The following is a 21,959-nucleotide window of genomic DNA, read 5'->3' on the forward strand; positions in this document are numbered from 1 at the left end:
ATGACAGCTAATATTTGAATTGAGACGAGGTATCGTATTGTTACCCGCAGCACTGATGTTTTTCCAAAATCTGAAACTTTTTTTGGGTAGCACACTTTGAATTCTTGATTCAAAATTTTTCTTTATTTAAATAATTTAAACAATAAATTATTTAAATCATTAAAATAAGAAACTAGATAAGAAAATAAGGCTGCATGTAGTATGTATTAAGAAATGTTCATGTCTATTATTTATGCACATGTGAACAGCAAATAATGGTAAGATACTTGTAGGACCAAGTTCATTTCTGACATCAACTTGCCATCCGCTTTAAGATACCAGCTGAATCTCATGTTTGATAAATAACTACAGTAGGTAGACCCTTGACTTATGAATGTAATTGGTTCCGAAGGGCTAAAACCTATTTTTCCCATAATAAATAATGTAAATATAATTAATCTGTGCCAGACCTCCCAAACCACCCCCCCTTACCTAACCTTTCTAATGTCTTAAAAGGTCTTTTTTGTTATAAATCTGCCTTAAATCTTAAATTATAGAATAGACATTCCTGTAATAAACAATAATAAACAACAATACACAGTAGTACTGTACTGTACATAAAAACACACATCACATTTCAGTACAGTACGTGTGCTGTACCATACACCATAATAAATTTCCTTCTTTTTTTATAAAATGTATCTACCAGAAACAACAATAACTCTCATATTTCTCTATTATTTCCTTCTTTATTTCAATAGTGTTGTATTTTGTAGGTGTAATTGCACGAAAGAAAGAATACTTTACTGAGCCGACTTCCTTCTTCTCTCTCACTCACTGTCCCCGCTGTCTGCTACACAGTGACAGCTACTGGCAGGAGTAATTAAACAACTACAAATAGTAATAGATATTTTTATTTTCTCACCACTGCGCTTTTTCTGCACATTCTTTGGGGCCCTTTTGATATTGAATTTTACAGAATATAAACGTCTGCTGTCCGAATGTTCGCTCAATGTATATATACATATATACAGAGAGAGAGACGGTCGAAGTTCTGTATATACCTCTTCGTGACATCACGTGTTTCGTCCGTTTGCGAATTTCAGTTCGTAATCCAAAATTTGTTTGTACGTTAAGTTTAAAAAAAAAAAAAGCTCGTAACCCAAAATGTTCATATGGTAAACGGTTCATAAGTCAAGGGTCTACTGTACATTGTTTTAATTGACTGCTTACTACTGACTTTATTGTTGTGAATGATGAACTAGCTCTTGTTATAATTTTTATATTTATTAATTGTTCTACATTACTGCCACATTTGCTTAAGCCTTTTGCTGGTTTTAATTATTTTAATGGGCTGCTAAAAGCTTTTTGATTAACTTTCAACTAATAATGGTCAGTAATCATTAAAAAAGAATTGGACTTTGATTGGACCCTGCACATTTCATCAAGGAAAAAAGATTTTTCATCAGGTGAGGGATTTTTAAAGTGGGCCTAATTTCGACATATTATATTAGTAATTACTTAAAACTAAATCATGATTCCCATAAAAACACCTAAAGCAAAACCGAAGCAAAGTGAAGATGATTTTCACTGCGACCAGATTTAAACTGGACACACGGTGATGGTACCCCTGACACATGGGTGCTTTGCATACGTGACTCTGTCACGGCACCAACGTTCACTGCTCACTCGCTGCTGGTGAGTTTTCATTTATGTTAATTCAGGTTTGGCTATGGTAAATTAAAGTCCCCATCTTTATGAAGCACTCGCCTGATTGACTAAACGCAGTGCATAATAAGCTCTCATTTGCATACGATTGAGCTTTGTTAAACGTTTAGCCATGAGTTCACTGTACCACAACTCACTTTATTAAAATAAATAGGATGTAGTGCGCAAAAATGCAAATACACACATACTGTGAGCCTTTAACAGCTCAGTGAAGGTAATAAAGTATTCCAGTTTTTTATGTACTTCATGTATGTATTTATCAACTTTAAATTTAGACACATCTGTCCTTTTAAATTCATAACATTTAAACTTTGCAAACTTTATCTGCAGTGACAGCTTTGAGATGTCTACATCTTAAGATAATTACACCGATCAGGCATAACATCATGACCACCTCCTTGTTTCTACACTCACTGTCCATTTTATCAGCTCCACTTACCATATAGGTCCATGTATACCATAAGTAGTCCATCTGTTTCTCTACATACCTATTTAGCCTGCTTTCACCCTGTTCTATAATGGTCAGGACCACCACAGAGCAGGTGTTATTTGGGTGGTGGATCATTCTAAGCACTGCAGTGACACTGACATTGTGGTGGTGTGTTAGTGTGTGTTGTGCTGGTATGAGTGGATAAGACACAGCACCTCACTGTCACTGCTGGACTGAGAATAGTCCACCAACCAAAAATATCCAGCCAAGAGCTCCCTGTGGACAGAATCCTGTGTCCACTGAGAAAGGTCTAGAAGATTACCAACTCAAACAGCAGCAATAGATGAGCGATCATCTCTGACTTGGAGTGGACAGTGAGTGGACACGGTATTTAAAAACTCCAGCAGCGCTGCTGTGTCTGATCCACTCATACCAGCACAACACACTAACATACCACCACCATGTCAGTGTCACTGCAGTGCTGAGAATGATCCACCACCTAAATAATACCTGCTCTGTGGTGGTCCTGACCAATTATTGGGTGAAAGCAGGTTAAAAAAGTATGTAGAGAAACAGATGGACTACAGTCAGTAATTGTAGAACTACAAAGTTCTTCTATATGGTAAGTGAAGCTGTTAAAATGGACAGTGAGTGTAGAAACAAGGAGGTAATTATAATAATAGATAATGATCTATTTGCAGCATTGTGGTTGCAGTTGAATTTTTTTGTCTAGTGATATTCGATTTTTCAAGGTTATGATGATCCCGCTGACGGATTTGCAATACATTCATACATTTTCAGTTAGATTTAAGATTAGCTAGGCCATGCATGGACTATATGTCATTAAGTTTGGAGTTCCTGACCTTTTAGAACATTTAGATTTATTTTTTAACAAATAATTTGAAATTCTCCTCCAACAATCTCTTTCTTAATTGCTTCTACTTTTGACATGTAATGTCCCAGTATCATTTGCTGTGCAGCAGCCCCATTTCACGATGCTCCCACTTTCATACCTTACTGTGGGTGTAGTATTCTCAGGATCATATTAATATTAATACAATAATCTCAGGATGTACTCATTCTTTTTCTGAACTTGATCAATTCGATTTATTGTTTCTTGAGAGAGAGAGGGGCTTTATTGTCACTTCAGTTATATACAAGTACATATTGAAATAAAACATCATTCCTTCAGGACCAGGGTGCAACACAGAACAAAAAGTGCAGGACAAGACAATATAGACAGTACAGATAATAATATTAATAATAATAATAAAATTGTATTTAAAAAGTGCCTTTCATGACACCTAAGGACACTGTACAATAAAAATAAAGAAAATCTAAGAAAAATTATAAATAAAATACACATTTACAAATATGGAAACACTAAACATGTGACACAGTTCTGGGTCACCCAAAAGCCAGCTGGAAAAGATGGGTTTTGAGACGGGTTTTGAGCACGGCTGCAGATGAGCTGACACGTAGCTCAAGAGGAAGACTATTTCACAACTTGGGGCCAGCGATACTGAATGCCCTGTCACCAAATGTACGTAATTTAGAGGGGGAACTTTTAACAGATGCAAGGTGGAAGAGCGAAGCGACCGAGCTGGAGAATATGATGTAATCTGACTAACAACATAAAGGTGCGAGGCCGTATAAAGAACTAAAAACCAGCACCAGTTTATATTGTATTCGGTATTGTACTGGAAGCCAGTGTAGATGTTTCAATATTGGGGTGATGTGAATCCTTGCAGCTGAATTTTGCCCATACCACAGCTTGTTCAAAACCCTAGAAGGGAGTCTATAAAGTGCAGCAGATAGAAAACAGTACGATAAATACAAAGACCTACAATAAATAGACATTTCTAAAAAAACATTATTAACCTAAAAGTATTTGAGGGAGACAAGACTAGAGACAAGAGTAGTGTTGGCCAGTATATAGTACTGAGTAAACACTACTCTTGCCTCTTGTCTTGTCTGGATTTAAAGTACAAACTTAATATTACAATGCAAATTAAACACAACAAGTAGTGGTGAGCGAATCTTCTTAACTTGCCTGTATTTAAGAAAAGAAAAGTTTTACCGTGTTAACTTTAGTTCATAAAGTAATAAAAAAAACAACGATTTTTGTCTGTTTAACATTTTTTAAATCTTAAAATGACAGAAACATACTGAACCACCACCAAGCTGCCAATGTTGGGCATTGAGCAAGGTTCTTAATACTCAATTGCTTGAATTGTTTTGGTCACTTTGCAAAGAAAAGCACCCAGTAAAGGCCTATAACCCTGGATGGTATGTGGCTTGCGACTTGTCAAAAAAATTTTTAGTAAAATTTTAAAAACATAAAAGCACTTTAAGAACAACATATCCTAACAAACAACTGAAGAGCAAAATATCTTTAAAAGATTCAGGAAATCCAGGAAATTTGCTCAAATTATGAGCAAGACCAAAAACCTCTACTGATAGACCATGACCTATGATCCTTCAGACAGCACTGCATTCAAAACCGACATGCTTCTGTAACAGATTTGTTGTTTATGAATATATATTATAGCTATAATGATGAAAGGAACCATTTAGATTGTAAATTTGTAAAAGTACCTTTAGAAGTAAGATTTAAAAGCCAGGGTCTGTTGTGGTGTTGGGGTGCAGATCTGTGAGCGCACCAATTATGTTAAAATAAATTGACACATTTTTGAGCAGCATTTGTGGCCTTTTTCAGTGATATTTGTTCATGCTCTTTTCAACATGACACTTCAAGCCACATTCTGCAAGTGTCACATTAGCATGGCTGTATAATCAGAGGCTTACCCATTAGCTTACACTGCAGAGCGATTCGTTACAGTGTTGTATTGCATCTGTTTTTGGGTGATTGGATTTGGGCAGCAGTAACTAAGCAATTAGACTACTGGACTAGTAATCGGAACCACACTGCCTCCAAGTTGGCACCGTTAGGCCCCTTAGCCCATAACCCTAAATCGCTTGCATTGTATTCAGTCAAAATTGTCATATGCTTTTGTTGCACCATGGTAGCCAAGCAGTTAAGGTACTGGACTAGTGATCAGAAGGTTGCTGGTCCAAACCCCACCAATAAGTCGCCTCTACACAGTTTCTGAGCAAGGTTCACAACCCACAATTGCTTGCATTGTATTAGTCACATTTATACGTCACTTAAAAAAGGATCTGCTAAATGCCATAAATGTAAATTCAATGTAAATGTAAAGTGCAGGTGCCAGACTGACCTTCCTGCAGTCCATACATGTCTCCTATTGAAAAATGCTAAATTAACATATGCATCTCAAGATTATTTCATAAGATAGATATAATAATAGATAATGATCTAGGGTGGCACGGTGGCTCGGTGGGTAGCACTGTCGCCTCACAGCAAGAAGGTCCTGGTTTTGATCCCCAGACGGCCGGGCGGTCCAGGTCCTTTCTGTGCGGAGTTTGCATGTTCTCCCCATGTCTGCGTGGGTTTCCTCCGGGAGCTCCGGTTTCCTCCCACAGTCCAAAAACATGCAGTCAGATTTATTGGAGAAACTGAATTGCCCTATAGATGAATTTGTGTGTGTATGTGTGTATCTGCCCTGCGATGGACTGGCACCCTTTCCAGGGTGTTACTGTGTGCCTTGCGCCCATTGAAAAGCACCCCCCCAATTGGATAAGCGGTTAAGAAAGTGAGTGAGTGAGATAATTATCTATTTGCAGCATTGTGGTTCAAGTTTGACCCACTTCTGAGTTTTAACCGCCAATAGCATCTCTCAAGTGGTGGGATGGATTAGGTAGTAAGTGAATGGTAATTCATATATTCATAGTCTGTTTTACCACCGTTTTACTCTAGTCAGGGTCGCGGTGTGAAAGGCAGGAAACTCCCCAGATAGGTCGCCAGTCCATCGCAGGGAAAACACACACACACACACACACACACACACACACACACATACCTGGAAAGACTTGACTGACTGCATGTGTTTGTATGGGTTTCCTCCGGTCCAGACATGCAACATGCAAACTCCACACAGAATGCACCTGGGCTGCTCCATCTGGGAATCAAACCCAGGACTCTCTTGCTTTTTGGCGTTAGTGCTACCCACCAAGCCACCCATCTATCAGAAACCTCAGTGTTAAAAATAAAAACATAAACATGTGCATATCAATACACTTATAATTTAAGTGGTACATCGCCACTAGTATACTGACACACCAAGTAGTACACAAAATGCGGTTTGGGACACAGCCAGTGAATCACTTTTATGCTGCATAAAAGAACAAAGAGAAAGAATGGGTTTTTCCTGTTAGCTGTTTGGCATAACATTAAAAAAGCAACTATGTCAGCTTTAAAGAATCAAAGTAGTACATAGTACATCTTATTGTTGTCACAGGCCTTATTGGAATAACATTCCATCTGCTTGATGTAGTAACCACTGCAGACTTTCAGCCTTGTTTGGAGTGCACAACTGGAATAAGATGTTTACATGGCACATTCTGTAGCTTATAGTTTGGAAATAGCATGGAAAGTGGAGCACTGCTTGCCCCCCAATCTGCTCTGAGGCTGGAGCTAAAATTGCTTTAAAATACTTAAGAGGTGCTGAGCTAATACAAATAGTTATAAACTTTAAGTGGTTGTTTATTTCTACTTCTTTGCCTTTTCTCACTTTCTTCCAAGCACCCATACCCCCTGCCTTCACTCTCAGGAGTTTGGGATATTTACTGTACAGTGTGTTGTCAGAGACCCACGTAGTTGCCATCAACAGAACGTACATAACAGATCTTTTAAAATTCTCTTGTCTGGAAGAGCTCGAACACTCAGTCCTGATCATTATAGAGTTTGTTTCTAATACAGTAATACCTTGAAACTCAACATCAGTTGGTTCTGGGAGTGACGTCGAGTTTAAAAGGCGTTGAGTTTCAAGGTATTTTTTCCCATAAGGATGTATGGGAAACCTGTTAATGCATTTCAGGTTGTTTTTGACACAACATTCTTGTTGAATTTCAAGATTTTAACCAGACTTGTTTATTTTTTTAGTAGAAAAGGCTTTTAGTATAGTCCAATAGACAGGGTTTATAGCTGGTTTACATTTACAGCATTTTGCAAACTCTGTGTTTCAAAATGACTTGCAGAAATTCTTTGTATTCTCTTCAGTAGACGTGTCTTTAATCTAGTACAAGTAAGAAACTGTCCAAGAGTCATTCAACTAAAATCCTTTAAGCAACGTGGGCAAGGATAAAAGAAAAGAAACAAGGTGGTAAGAGCCTGTACAAGCATTCGAGTTGCTTTACGTGAGAGAAATGGTCTAATGCGCCTGGTGTCGTACAGGAAGAACTTGAACAATAAAGTCAGGTTAGCATGACAGGTCAGTAACACGATCTTGTACTTATATTCCTTGCTTTCTTAAATGCTGCAATCTGAGTGTTGTCCAGGGTGACTGCAAGATATTGATATGAGAATGCAACTCCAGGGCTATAGTTACTCTGAATAACAGAGAGATAACTGATTATAGATGACACACTGAGGATAGGCGTGTTTAAAACAGAGGATAGGAGTGATTAAAACAGAGGATAGGAGTGATCATGTGCTTAATAAAAGTAAACAAGGTTTTTGGCCAACGTTTGAAGAATTGTGAATGGGATGAGATCCAGAAACTGGTACGACTATAGGACTTTCAGATATCATTACATGATATACACTGATCAGCCATAACATTAAAACCAGCTCCTTGTTTCTACACTCACTGTCCATTTTATCAGCTCCACTTAACATATAGAAGCACTTTGTAGTTCTACAATTACTGACTGTAGTCCATCTGTTTCTCTGCATACTTTTTAACCTGCTTTCACCCTGTTCTTCAATGGTCAGGACCCCCACAGGACCACTACAGAGCAGGTATTATTTAGGTGGTGGATCGTACTCAGCACTGCAGTGACACTGACATGGTGGTGGTGTGTTAGTGTGTGTTGTGCTGGTATGAGTGGATCAGACACAGCAGCACTGCTGGAGTTTTTAAATAGTGTTCACTCTATTAGACACTCCTACCTAGTTGGTCAACCTTGTAGATGTAAAGTCAGAGCCGATCGCTCATCTATTGCTGCTGTTTCAGTTGGTCATCTTCTAGACCTTCATCAGTGGTCACAGGACGCTGCCTACAGGGTGCTGTTGGCTGGATATACTTTTGGTTGGTGGACTATTCTCAGTCCAGCAGTGACAGTGAGTTGTTTAAAAACTCCCATCAGTGCTGCTGTGTCTTATCCACTCATACCAGCACAACACACACTAACACACCACCACCATGTCAGTGTCACTGCAGTCCTGAGAATGATCCACCACCCAAATAATACCTGCTCTGTAGTGGTCCTGGAAGAGTCCTGACCATTGAAGAACAGTATGAAAGGGGGCTTACAAAGCATGCAGAGAAACAGATGGACTACAGTAAGTAATTGTAAAACTACAAAGTGCTTGTATCTATCTGTCTGTCTGTCTGTCTGTATGAGAAACTGTAAAATCTTGGAATAGCAGAAATGTGAATAGCAGGTAAGGAAGTTTCTGGGGGGGGGGTGTATATAAGAAATGGTAACTGGAGCCAAAAACAAACTGCAGCCAGCTATTAAGAAGGAAAAAGTAGGAGAAGGATTACACAGTGAAGCCAGAGACAGCACAGAACTTGCATGTATCTGTCTGTAACAGATTTTACAAGCTTTCCTTTCTAAAGGAATGTCTTTGCCTCAGTCACACCAAGTAAGAACTATAAGAGGACAGTGTGGTTGCTGGAAGAACAACATCATGCATAGATGTCCTTTACTTTCTCTCAGGTGCTCTTCATATACAGTGGGGGAAATAAGTATTTGATCCCCTGCTGATTTTGTAAGTTTACCCCCTTACAAAGACTTGAACAGTCTATAATTCTCCCTTGAGATCATTGACAAGCTCCTCCCGTGTAACTCTGGACTGACCTCACCTTTCTCAGAATCATTCTTACCCCACCAGGTGAGATCTTGCATGGAGCTCCAGAGTGAGGGTGATTGACTGTGATCTTGTATTTCTTCCACTTTCGAATTATCGCACCAACAGTGGTCTCTTTCTCACCAAGCTTCTTGCTGATGGTCTTGTAGCCCATTCCAGCCTTGTGCAGGTCTACAATCTTGTCCCTGACGTCCTTTGATAGCTCTTTGGTCTTGCCCATGGTGGTCGAGAGATTTGAACGGAAGAAACTGATTCTGTGACAGGTGTCTTTTATACAGGGACAGGACTAATTTGTGTGCCTCATGGGCACATAACCGGTCTGTGGGGGTCAGAATTCTTGCTGGTTGGTAGGGGATCAAATACTTATTTCCCTTAATTAAATACAAATTAATTTATAACTTTTATTTAATGTTTTTTTTCTGGATTTTTTGTTGATATTCTGTCTCTCTCTGTTAAAATAAACCTTCCATAAAAATTATAGACTGTTGAAGTCTTTGTACTTTGTACCCCACTGTAAATAATACCTGCTCTGTGGTGGTCCTGTGGGGGTCCTGACCATTAAAAAACAGGGTGAAAGCAAGCTAAAACTGTATGTAGAGAAACAGATGAACTACAGTCAATAATTGTAGAACTACAAAGTGCTTCTATATGGTAAGTGGAGCTGATAAAATAGACATTGTGTGTAGAAACAAGGAGGTGGTTTTCCATGGCCATAGAGGTGTTTGTAAATTTTGACTTCAACTATAATGTTATTTTTCAGGCATGGTTTTGCTTAATACATTTACATTTTTAGCTTTTAACAGATGCTTTTATCCAAGGGACTTACAGTACTGTGACAGTACACTGTCTAAGCAATTGAGGGTTACGGGTCTTTCTTAAGGGCTCAACAGTGGCAACCTGGCAGTGGTGGGGCTCGAACCAGTGACCTTTGGATTACTAGTCCAGTACCCTAACCACTAGGCTACAACTTAATAAATGCAGGTGCTGGTGATAAAAAGGTTTTGATTTTCCAGCACTGCTGCTTATGTTTTTTTTTTAAACAAGACATTGAACACAGATTTGCTTTACCCTGTGCTCAGATTAAATTCAGTCTCATTTAAGTCACTTTGTGAATGTAAATGTCAAGTGTAAAACAATAGTAAGGTAATAACACTTGTGCTTAATGATCTAGCACGTGTGGACATATGAATTCACATCTTTGTGGAGCAATTGGGTAAAACATCCATATTGAATTTAACTATGATAGCCTTTGCTTGCTGGCCTCCAGTTATGACATCTTTTTTAACAGATGTTCCCTCACTAAAGTCCCATATATGCCAGTGATATCCAGTATTCACTAAAGACTGTGATTTCATGTCCTGTTTCGACCATCCTGAGACCCATGAGCTTATGTTTTGTTCTGTTTTCCATCTGGCCACAGCTGCTGTTACAGGCAGTTAGTGAATGTCAGCATTCTAGTGAATGTTAGCAAAAGTATTTTAGAAACAACTGCCTCAGCTGTTTCTTTTCCATGTGTAGTACTGGATCTTCTGTACTCGTCCCATAGTTCTGGAGAGGTTGATGATTGGGTGAATTGAAATATGTGGTAATACATTTTCTTTTAGCTTAAGCAAGTCCAATATAGACATACATATTCAAAACTGAAAACTGTGAAAGGTAACATTAGTGCCCCAGTTTAGAAACAACATATCCTAATGCATAACAACAATCCATAAAAAAAGAGAGAAGAAATCTGTGTGCAAAGAGGAAGGATTGAAACCAATAGTAGATGCTTTTGATCTTAATTTTAAAAGGTCTAGAAGTGTAATAGGGCCCAAAAGAAACTACCTCCTTGTTTCTACACTCACTGTCCATTTTATCAGCGCCACTTACCACATAGAAGCACTTTGTAGTTCTACAATTACTGATTGTAGTCCATCTGTTTCTCTGCATGCTTTGTTAGTCACCTTTCATGCTGTTCTTCAATGGTCAGGACTCTCCCAGGACCACTACAGAGCAGGTATTATTTGGGTGGTGGATCATTCTCAGCACTGCAGTGACACTGACATGGTGGTGGTGTGTTAGTGTGTGTTGTGCTGGTATGAGTGGATCAGACACAGCAGCGCTGCTGGAGTTTTTAAACAACTCACTGTCACTGCTGGACTGAGAATAGTCCACCAACCTAAAATATTCAGCCAACAGCACCCCGTAGGCAGCGTCCTGTAACCACTGATGAAGGTCTAGAAGACGACCGACTCAAACAGCAGCAATAGACGAGCGATCGTCTCTGACTTTACATCTACAAGGTGGACCAACTAGGTAGGAGTGTCTAATAGAGTGGACAGTGAGTGGACACAGTATTTAAAAACTCCAGCAGCGCTGCTGTGTCTGATCCACTCATACCAGCACGACACACCAACACACCACCACCATGTCATCGTCACTGCAGTGCTGAGAATTAAATAAATAATACCTGCTATGTAGTGGTTCTGTGGGGGTCCTGACCATTGAAGAACAGCATGAAAGGGGGTTAACAAAGCATGCAGAGAAACAGATGGACTACGGTCAGTAATTGTAGAACTACAAAGTGCTTCTATATGGTAAGTGGAGCCGATAACATGAACAGTGAGTGTAGAAACAAGGAGGTGGTTTTAATGTTATGGTTGGTGTGTGTGTGTGTGTGTGTGTGTGTGGGTGTGTGTGTGTGTGTGTGTGTGTATATATATATATATATATATATATATGCACAGGCTATTTAAGTGACCATGTACTGACCCCGCAGTGATATTAATATACCAACATTTATATGCCAGATATTTATCCACTGTGCTATAATCAGCAGTGTTCATACTGTATAACATATTGGTGACATAGGTACCACCATGCACGTTCTGTTCTGTCTTTTACCTTAGTATCTATCATCATTGTCAGTATTTTCAGTTAATGGAAAAGTCGTTTCAGTTTTTAAATTTATTTATTTATTTGTGCTGACTATTCAAAAGTTTATTAAAATTTTTCCAAAGTTAGTGCATAGGGAGGCAGACAGTGAAGTCCAAATAACTCTCATTGTTTTTTAATTGCCTGGAAATTGATCTGAATCCATTTTTAAAAAGTTCAAAGCTTTTAAGTGAGGTAAATAGTCAATAATTAATGCCTAAAATGCACACCTTAATAAACAACTGTCAATATGCAAAAAAAACTTTTAATATGCATATGGTTCAAATTTCAGTAAAAAGTTAAAGATTTGTTTCAAAGGTAATTTTCTTTTGAAATGTAGGGAGTAGAAAATTGGAAGAATTTGGAAGTAGTAAATGAACAAAACACTTACCTTAAAGCATAATATTGTAACTATTCATTTTATTTACCTTCATTTTTAACATACATATTAATATTAGTACTAAATTAATAATATAAATGTTTGCATGCATATGCCTGACTGACTGATAGCACCGCTGGGGATCCAAAGCAAAAATAATATTTGTTTTCTATTTATTTATTAATTTTCTCCCAATTTAGCGTAGTCAGTTTGCCTTCCTCTGCTGGGGGATCCCTGATTGCAGTCGAGGTGGGTATCTTGCCACCCGTGCCCAGCCCTTAGCGGAACCCTTTTTCACCCATGCATTCTGCACAGGCGCCTCTCTATCTGCTAATCAGTGTCCTTAGACAGCGTTTGAAAACCCCACCCACATAGTCCGGTCATCCCGCCCTAGCAGAAACGTGTCTGCCAATTATGCCCGCTAGATGGCGCCCAGCCGACCGGTGGTAACACTGAGTTTCGAACTGAGGAATTCAGAATCACGGCGCTGGTGTGCTAGCGGAATATCCTGCTGTGCCACCTGGGCGCCCTAAAAATAAATTTGTACTTTGTGAGTAAATAGGTGAGAGTGTGTTGCTATGTAATGGATTGACAACCTAACCAAGGTGTATTCCTGCTTTGCACTAAGTGTTTTGGCACTGCTGGATGTACTATTAGTTGAAGTACACTTTGGACAAATAGTTTCGTATTGATTGATTTGTTTCAATTTAAACAGTATTTTTTGACAGAAATACAAGAGAAGTGTGGACTTGGGGTGGGGTACAGGTCTCATGAACTAGAACTCATGTTGCTATGCACCATCAACTTTATTAGCCACTCTGTTGTGTCACCAACAGTGCAATTTGTAGTGCATTTTATTGTATGACTACTGACTGGGACTGGGAACTGTGATGATACAGTATCAGTTGCAATACATTGTATCACAATACGCATTCCTGAAAGCATTAAACGTACCATCTGTGCTTTAATAACACTGATCAGCTCTATTGGTATTCTTAGTATGAAGTGTCTTCCATTAGAATTCTTTACTATATTTTTGACATTTGGGCATTGGTGTAGCATACACCAAGAGAACATTACAGGCATGCATACTTGTCGCTTACATTGAGGGTGTTGTTGGCTCTGTTTTGTTATGAAGGCACATGTCCTCTTAAAAGAAAGGGTCCCAGGTGGCGAGTTCAAATCTCAGCTCAGCTGACGCTCAGCTGGGCAGTGCCTGCAGCAGACAAAATTGGCCACTAGTCTGCTGGATAGAAAAAGACCAGACTTAAAAAAAGAGGAGGGGGGTTCTTTGACACTGTGTAAGGACCCTGGTTGTTAGCCTGAGGTGCATGTACAGAAGTGAAGGAACACGGAGATCGGCGCGTGACTCTCCATGTGCAAGACTGGGCCCACGCACAAATCCCCTTAAGTATGGGCAAATAAGAAGCAGTCGGTGGACTGTGCATGTTGGAGGGAGTGTGTTGGACAAATATACTGTCTTTGGATGCAATCAGGGTCTCCAGCAGTGGAAGACCCATTGGGTATGCTTAAATTGGGAGAAAAAAGGAGAAAATGCCTAAATAAGAATAGCTAAACCTAACCTATTCAATTCCAAAATCATGGATGTTAATATGGAGTTGCCCCTCCGTCCATTACAGTTATAACAGCCTCCACTCTTCTGGAAAGGCTTTCCACAACATTTTGTAGTGTGTTTGAAAAATGGCATTGATCAATCTAAAGAAACATTTGTATCTTGATGGAAATAATCTGTTCCAGGATTGAAATAAAGAAAGAAAACATGCAAATAGCTTTTGAAGTCACCAGACTTGAACACTTAGGGAAGATTTTATGAAGGGCAGATGGATGAGTTACACAGTGCTCTCCATCAGTATCAAAACACCAATTTTGGGAGAATGGTGTCCCATCCTTCCACTTAGTAAATCAAATGTGTGATTGTAGTATTTAAGTTCAGTAGAGGTGTGGCGGTGAGTTCTGAGTTGGTGGTAAGACTGTGTGAAGTGCTGCGTCACTGCTCGCTTGTCTGCTCGTGCCAGTCTGAGCTCGGCAAAGCTGCAGTGGTGCTCAGGTTTGGCATTCAAATAACCTTGCCAAATTTGCCATGCCTCACGTTTCCCAGGTAACAGCCTTCTGGTTACTTGGCAAATACAAAAGAGTAGTAGTCGCAGGGCCCATCTAGGAGAGCGCGCGCGCACACACACACACACACATCCCCTCCTCACGGCTGACATTTTTCTCCCTTCTCAGATTCCAGTGAGCTGCAGGACCAGTGACAGTGAAACAGAGGGGAAAAGACGGAGAGACTGGTGGCTGCTTGAAAGAGACGGACACCGGTAGACAAGAACAGTTTGGACAGGGAGACACTTGGACCGACAGAGACACTCTGGAGCACTACAGGGGCCTTCTCCTGGGGAAAACCACTCTGTGAGTATGGAATGCCTTTTACTATTGGATGATGATGTTGTTAGGGGCGGGACCTGCAGGAAAACAGAGAGCACAGTAGTGGCGGTCATATGTGGGTTTGTTTCTTATGGAAATAACAGCTGCTAAACACGAGCTAGTAAGTTACACTCCTAAAGCACACACGGGATCACATGCTGTGTGCAGTGTGTTTGTGTTTGAATGAGTGATTGTATGCATTATAATGAATTATCGAGATTTTAGGCCATGCTTGTAGCCTTGGAAAGTTCAGATATCAGTTCAGATCTAATCACAACACTTGAAGGCTTTTTAATAATGAAATATAAGCATTCATTAATAAAGTGTCAACAAAACAGTAGTGCCACATATAAAATTGTAGTGGTGGATTGTTAAATTGGCGTACTCTGTATGGCCAAGTGGATGTGTTGCCCCTCCTGATTATTTGGTTCCGATGTTATAACTACACAAGATATGGGGAAGGTTCCTTTCAGTTCAAGCAGGACTGTACCCCTGTTTACAAGACAAAATTCATTAAGACATGACTCAACAGGTTTGGTGTTTTGGTAGTTTTAGTACCCTAATGAGCACCTTTTCGGTAAATCACAATTGCTCCACTAAAGTAATAGGCACATTTTTCCTACAAACACACTCCAAAATGTTGTGGAAAGCTTTTCCAGAAGAGTTGAGGCTGTTACAGCTGGGTTAGGGTTAGGGTTAGAGTTAGCGTTAACAGGCTCATAATCAGGTGTCTTTATATATAGTGTATTTCAAAAGAGATTAGAGTTGACCTTACAATTACCCCACTAACTAAATAGGCACATTTTCCGACAAGCACACTCCAAAATATTGTGGAAGGCGTTTTCAGAGGAGTAGAGGCTGTTATAACTGTAATGGACAGAGAGGCAACTCCAATATTAGCATCTATGATTTTGGAATTAAATGGATTAGGGTTTGGGTTAGAGTTTGGGTTAGAGTTAAGGTTAATAAGCTCATGATCAGCTGTCTATATGCCTTGGTCATTTATGTATTTAGAGAGCTATGGTTAGGTTTAAGGTTAACAGGCTCATAATAGAGTGTCATATAGTGGTCATATAGTGTAGTCCAATTGAGAGAGAGAGAGAGAGTAAGGGTTAGGCCTTGGTTTAGGGTTAACAGGCTCATAATCAGGTGTCTATACATTTTGGTCATATAGTGTATTTTAAAAGAGAGACAGTTAGGGTTAACAAGCTCATAATCAGGTGTCTTTATATGTCTTGGTCATATAGTGTAGTTCAATAGAGAGTGAGTTAGGGTTAGGATTGACCTCACAATTGCTCCACTAACTAAATAGACACATTTTCCTTCAAACACACTTAAAAAAAGTGGGGTTAGGGCTTGGGATAGGGTAAGAATTTGGATTAGATTTAGGGTTTGGGTTAAGGTTATGGTTAACAAGCTTATAATCAGGTGTCTATATACGTTTTGGCCATATAGTGTATTTCAGTATAGAGAGAGAGTTAGGGTTATGGTTTAAGTTAGAGTTTAGGTTAGGGTTAGATTTAGGGTTAAAGTTGGGGTAGAAAAAGTTTATAATCATTTGTCTATATACATTATGCTCATATAGTGTATTTTAATAGAGAGAGAGCTAGGGTTAGGGTTAGAGTTAACAAGCTCATAATCATTTGTCTTTGTATGTTCGGTCATATAGTGTATTTCAATAAAGAGAGAGCTAAGCTGGGAATGTCACACATCAGAAATCGAGAGGAAAAGCTAGATAAAGATCCAAAGACAGAAATCTGATTGTGCTGAAAAACTGTCTCTGCTGAATTTGACCCCTTCAGCGAGCTTGCTGACCAGTGTTGTACTGAACTTTGCACCTCTTGTATTAGGAAAGTATTTTTTGATCTTAAGTCAGATTGGAAATTTTGCATTGCATATAAATCATAAGAAGGTAATTACTGAATTGGACCAATGACATGGTTGTGTCTTATCTGTCTTGTCTGTCTTATCGTTACGTAAACTCGAACATGATTTATTAATGAAAAGGCAGTCTGACAAATATAGTTAAGTTCTCTTATTGTGCGCAGTACATTACTAATGCTTTAGTCATTTTCTAATAAATAGTTTTAAAAATGAATCAGCTCTTTTCTGCTGTTGTTAACAGCCATGCCTGACTGTTCTCCTTTAATCACTTAAATGATTAAAATTATAAAAACGGAACAGTTATGCAAAGCATGGAGCTGTTAGTTTGACAATTAATTGACTAAATGTAGTAGTGACACGAGGATGTGTGTCATTTTATTTTCAAAAATATATAATTTCCATACACCCATTATAAAGGAAGGACACTCCTGACCATCTTTTATTCACAAATGTCATCAGGAATAGATTTGTAAGTGTGTGGAGTGTGATACACCCTAATCCACTAATGCGTTTGACTGTTCTTTCATCTCTCCACTTGTGGTTTTTAGTCGGTTTTGGAAACTTTTACTTGTTTCCATTATTTTGGCCACCTTTTAGTTTTTCATTTCCTCTTTTAGCCACAGTACTGTTTTGTGTTGGTTAAGCATCCTGCGTTGTGGGTTCACTCCTCACTGTCTCGCAGGTACAAGGCCTCACCTGCTGTTTCAGTGGTGAGATGTGGCCTACCCTGCTACTCGTGTACACATACTGTATAAATATGGTTAAATATAAATGTAAAAATCAAGCTTAAATATATTATTATGCTATTTAGTCTGGATGCATTATTAAAATTTACAATATAGGACTAGACATGTCCAGCTTAATGACCCAATGACCAAATTTTCCTCCCAATCTAGTCGTATCCAATTACCCCATTTGTATTATCACCTCTACTGCTGCAGACCAGATCTAGGAGAGGCTAAACTGTCACACGCCCCCTTCGGCACGTCTTCTGTATCGACTGCTTCTTTTCATATGTCACTCAGTAAATACGGTGAATCACGCACTGATCCCCGTCATCACCTGTCTCATTGTGTAGGCACCATCAATCAGCAAGCAGAGGACGCAATTGCCAAAACCCATTTCGGCAATCCCACCTGCAGACAAGCCTGCCGGTAGCAGAGCTGAGATTCAAACTCTGGCACTTTTAAATAAGTCAACCTAGGCTTATTTATATGGGCAGAAAAATACTAGCAGCTGTAGTCCATTATAATCACTAATAAATACATTAAATGCCTCATTTCATCACTTTGTCAAACGTCTTTCACTAACAAATTAATAAGCAAGGACATTATGTACACCGACCATGCATAACATTATGACCACTGACAGGTGAAGTGAACAACACTGATTATCTCTTCATCACGGCACCTGTTAGTGGGTGGGATATATTAGGCAGCAAGTGAACATTTCATCCTCAAAGTTGATGTGTTAGAAGCAGGAAAAATGGGCAAGAGTAAGGATTTGTGCAAGTTTGACAATGAAGGAACAGTGATAAACCGGCGACAGGATCATGGGCAGCCATGGCTCACTGATGCACGTGGGGAGCGAAGGCTGGTCCATGTGGTCCGATCCAACAGATGAGCTTCTGTAGAAGAAATTAATGCTGGTTCTGATAGAAAGGTATCAGAATACAAAGTGCATCACAGTTTGTTGCGTATGGGGCTGCATAGTCGCAGACCAGTCAGGATGCCCATGCTGATTCCTGTCCACCGCCAAAACCGCCAACAATGGGCACGTGAGCATCGGAACCGGACCACGGCACGATGGAAGAAGGTGACCCGGTCTGATGAATCATGTTTTCTTTTACATCATGTGGATGACCAGGTGTGTGTGCGTCGCTTACCTGGGGAACACATGGCACCAGGATGCACTATGGGAAGAGGGCAAGCTGGCAGAGGCAGTGTGATGCTCTGGGCAATGTTCTGCTGGGAAACCTTGGGACCTGTCATCCATGTGGATGTTACTTTGACACGTAACACCTACCTGAGCATTGTTGCAGACCATGTACACCCTTTCATGGAAACAGTGTTCCCTGAAGGATCTGCTGCTTACATCTTGGTGCCAGATACCACAGCACACCTTCAGGGGTCTAGTGGAGTCCATGCCTCGATGGGTCAGGGCTGTTTTGGCAGCAAAAAGGGGACCAACCTATCTTCTTGATCCATTATAACTGGTCTCATAGATTATAAATTCCCTCTAGTTTCCATTTTGATTGGTTTAGACCTCGCTGGCTGGATTGCAGCTGTATGTGCCTTGCTGCATATAACTCGTTGAGAGAAAGTTTTCAGGGTGTCTGATAAATCCCAAAGTTAGCTCACTAACACAGAATCGTAATTTGTACTCCACCCCTCCGGTCGTGACTGAATAATGACGTTCATCACGTTCATCACAGAGTCTAATTTGGTTTCCTCAGCATGGGGTGATCTTTCTCATTAGATATGTTTGGCCTCTAGTTGTTTCGTTGGGCTGGTGCACATTTATTCTGTGCCTTGTCTCAAGATGTGTGCACTGGCCTGTTACCCTTCCACTCGAACCACAGTGTGGAAGAGGATGCGTGATAATTGAGCTGTGTGTGTGTGTGTGTGAATGTGTGAATGTGTGTTAGGATGATACTCAGTCTTGTGTCTCACACTCCAGCTAAATCAGTCTCCTAATCTGCCTGACACACACACACACGCACAATGCTGGGCTTGGTTGAAGGTCTCAAAAAGCAGCGCTATAAGAATAGAAGGACGCTGGTAAGCTGATATTAGCTAATGTATCACATGGCGGCTGTACAGGAGGTCATAAAAGAATGGCTGTTTACTGTAAGATGTATTAGGCAGGTTTCTGAAACTGTCTAGGAAATATACTCACACACCTTTTCAGATAATCTCTTAAACTTTATGCTTTTTTGACAAACATCAAAAGTGAAACATATTATAAAAAATTAATGATGCACAAAATCTTTGAAATATGACAAAAATTGCCCCAATCTGACATTTATGCCTAGGGGTAGTACAGAATAATTGGGTGTATTTGAGGGTGATTTGCCTCTCCATACAATCTCCTTACAAAGGTGTCTCAATTCCACCCTGGTCTTTAAAGATTATCTTGATCTTTTGATAGTCTTGTGGTTTGGGGACTGTATAACATATCTTAAACCCTTTAATTATCTAATAAAGGTATCTTTAAAGGTATAGCTTTGGACTATCAATCGAAAGGTTAAGAGTTTGAATCACGGCTCTGCCATGCTGCCACTGTTATCCCTCTCTGCTTTAGGGGCATCGTAAAATGACTGACCCTGCACTCTGATCCCAGCTTCCAAACAAGCTGAGATATGCGGAAAAAGAATTTCATTGTTCTGTACATCTGTATATGTATATATGACAAATAAAGGCATTCTATTCTATTCTATTAATTTATCCATAGCCCAGTCAATGCAGTCAAGCCATAATATTAAAACCACCTCTTTGTTTCTACACTCATGTCCATTTTATCAGCTCCACTTATCATATAGAAGCACTTTGTAGTCCATCTGTTTCTCTACATACCTTTTTAGCCTGCTTTCACCCTGTGCTTTAATGGTCAGGACCCCCACAGGACCACTACAGAGCAGGTATTATTTAGGTGGTGGATCATTCTCAGCACTGCAGTGACAATGACATGGTGGTGGTGTGTTAGTGTGTGTTGTGCTGGTATGAGTGGATCAGACACAGCAGCGCTGCTGGAGTTTTTTAATGCCGTGTCCACTCACTGTCCACTCTATTAGACACTCCTACCTAGTTGGTTCACCTTGTAAATGTAAAGTCAGAGACGATCGCTCATCTATTGCTGCTGTTTGAGTTGGTCATCTTCTAGACCTTCATCAGTAGTCATGGGGTGCTGTTGGCTGGATATATTTGGTTCAGTCCAGCAGTGACAGTGAGGTGTTTAAAAACTCCATCAGCATTGCTATGTCTGATCCACTCATACCAGCACAACACACACTAACACACCACCACCATGTCAGTGTCACTGCAGTGCTGAGAATGATCCACCACCTAAATAATACCTACTCTGTGGTGGTCCTGACCATTGAAAAACAGGCTGGAAGCAGGATAAAAAAGTATGTAGAGAAACAGATGGACTACAGTCAGTAATTGTAGAACTACAAAGTGCGGGACATGGACAAAAAGACAAGAAAGGAAGCTGGAGGTGGCAGGGATGAAGATGCTAAGACTGATTAGGAGTGATGAGGATGGACAGAATTAGGAACAAGTTTATTAGAGGGACAGCCTTGGTAGGAGGTTTTGAGGACAGAAATTAGAAAGGCCAGATTAAGATGGTTGAGATGATCTGGGCATGTGCAGAGAAGGGATGGGTGCTGAGGATGAAGCCACCAGTCAGGAGGATGAGATGAAGACCAGAGAGGTGAGGGAGAACATGCAGGTGGTTGAGGGGGACAAAGGAGGATGTTCAGGACAGGGCGAGATGGAAACGAATGATATGCCAATCCCTAACTTAAGCAGCCGAAAGAAGAAGCGTCTAACTGACCATGTTTGTTTATATCTGAAGTCACATTCATTTACAACCCCAAATCAGAAAAAGTTGGGACAGTATAAAAAGTGCAGATTTAAAAAACGCATTACATTAATTTAACTTTATTTAAATGTGGGAATGGAGGTATATTAGCAAAAGAAATGAAGTTGATGAGACAAAACATGAAATATCTCAGGTTCATACTGTCTGCAGTTAAAATAAAAGTCAAAGTAAATGTAAGAAATGCTGCATATTCTTATTATCCTTTTTCATACTGTGCCAACTTTTTTTGATTTGGGGTTAAATAGAATAATTGTGGTGTCTCTGGTCTAAAAGTCCTCTAAATGCATGATAATCATGCTAAATGTGGTTTTATACTCTACATTACACGCTACTGTATAATCACATTGATTTTTAAGCCGATCACTCAAAGGTCTTTTGATTTTATTCTGGTCTTAAACGATTTTCTTTTCGAGTGATCCTGTGATGTGGGCTTTTTATAATCCAATCTCAACACCTCTGATCTCTGATCTACTCGAAGTCCAGTGGTGGCTGCCCTGCTTATAAATTGTTTTACATGTTAGATCTCAGGTTCTGAGAGTAAGTTATCTGATTCATGAGAAAAAGAAAATTGAGTGATGTTTTTTTTTGGTAAATATTGTAATGGATGGGGTGAGGTCAGTTACTAAGTCTAATCCAAAACAAAA

General features: G+C 39.7%; 1 protein-coding gene across 1 annotated transcript in view; it reads left to right on the top strand.

The window, feature by feature from the left end:
* The window catches only part of LOC134302448 (zinc fingers and homeoboxes protein 2), a 95,560-nt gene that overhangs the window by 23,589 nt on the left and 50,012 nt on the right, over positions 1–21,959 (top strand). The window contains exon 2 of the mRNA XM_062987593.1: positions 14,635–14,811. The gene's annotated coding sequence lies outside the window, so the exon portion shown is untranslated. The remainder of the gene's footprint in view (positions 1–14,634; positions 14,812–21,959) is intronic.

Source organism: Trichomycterus rosablanca, chromosome 1 (genome assembly GCF_030014385.1).
Source record: "Trichomycterus rosablanca isolate fTriRos1 chromosome 1, fTriRos1.hap1, whole genome shotgun sequence".
Taxonomy (NCBI): domain Eukaryota; kingdom Metazoa; phylum Chordata; class Actinopteri; order Siluriformes; family Trichomycteridae; genus Trichomycterus; species Trichomycterus rosablanca.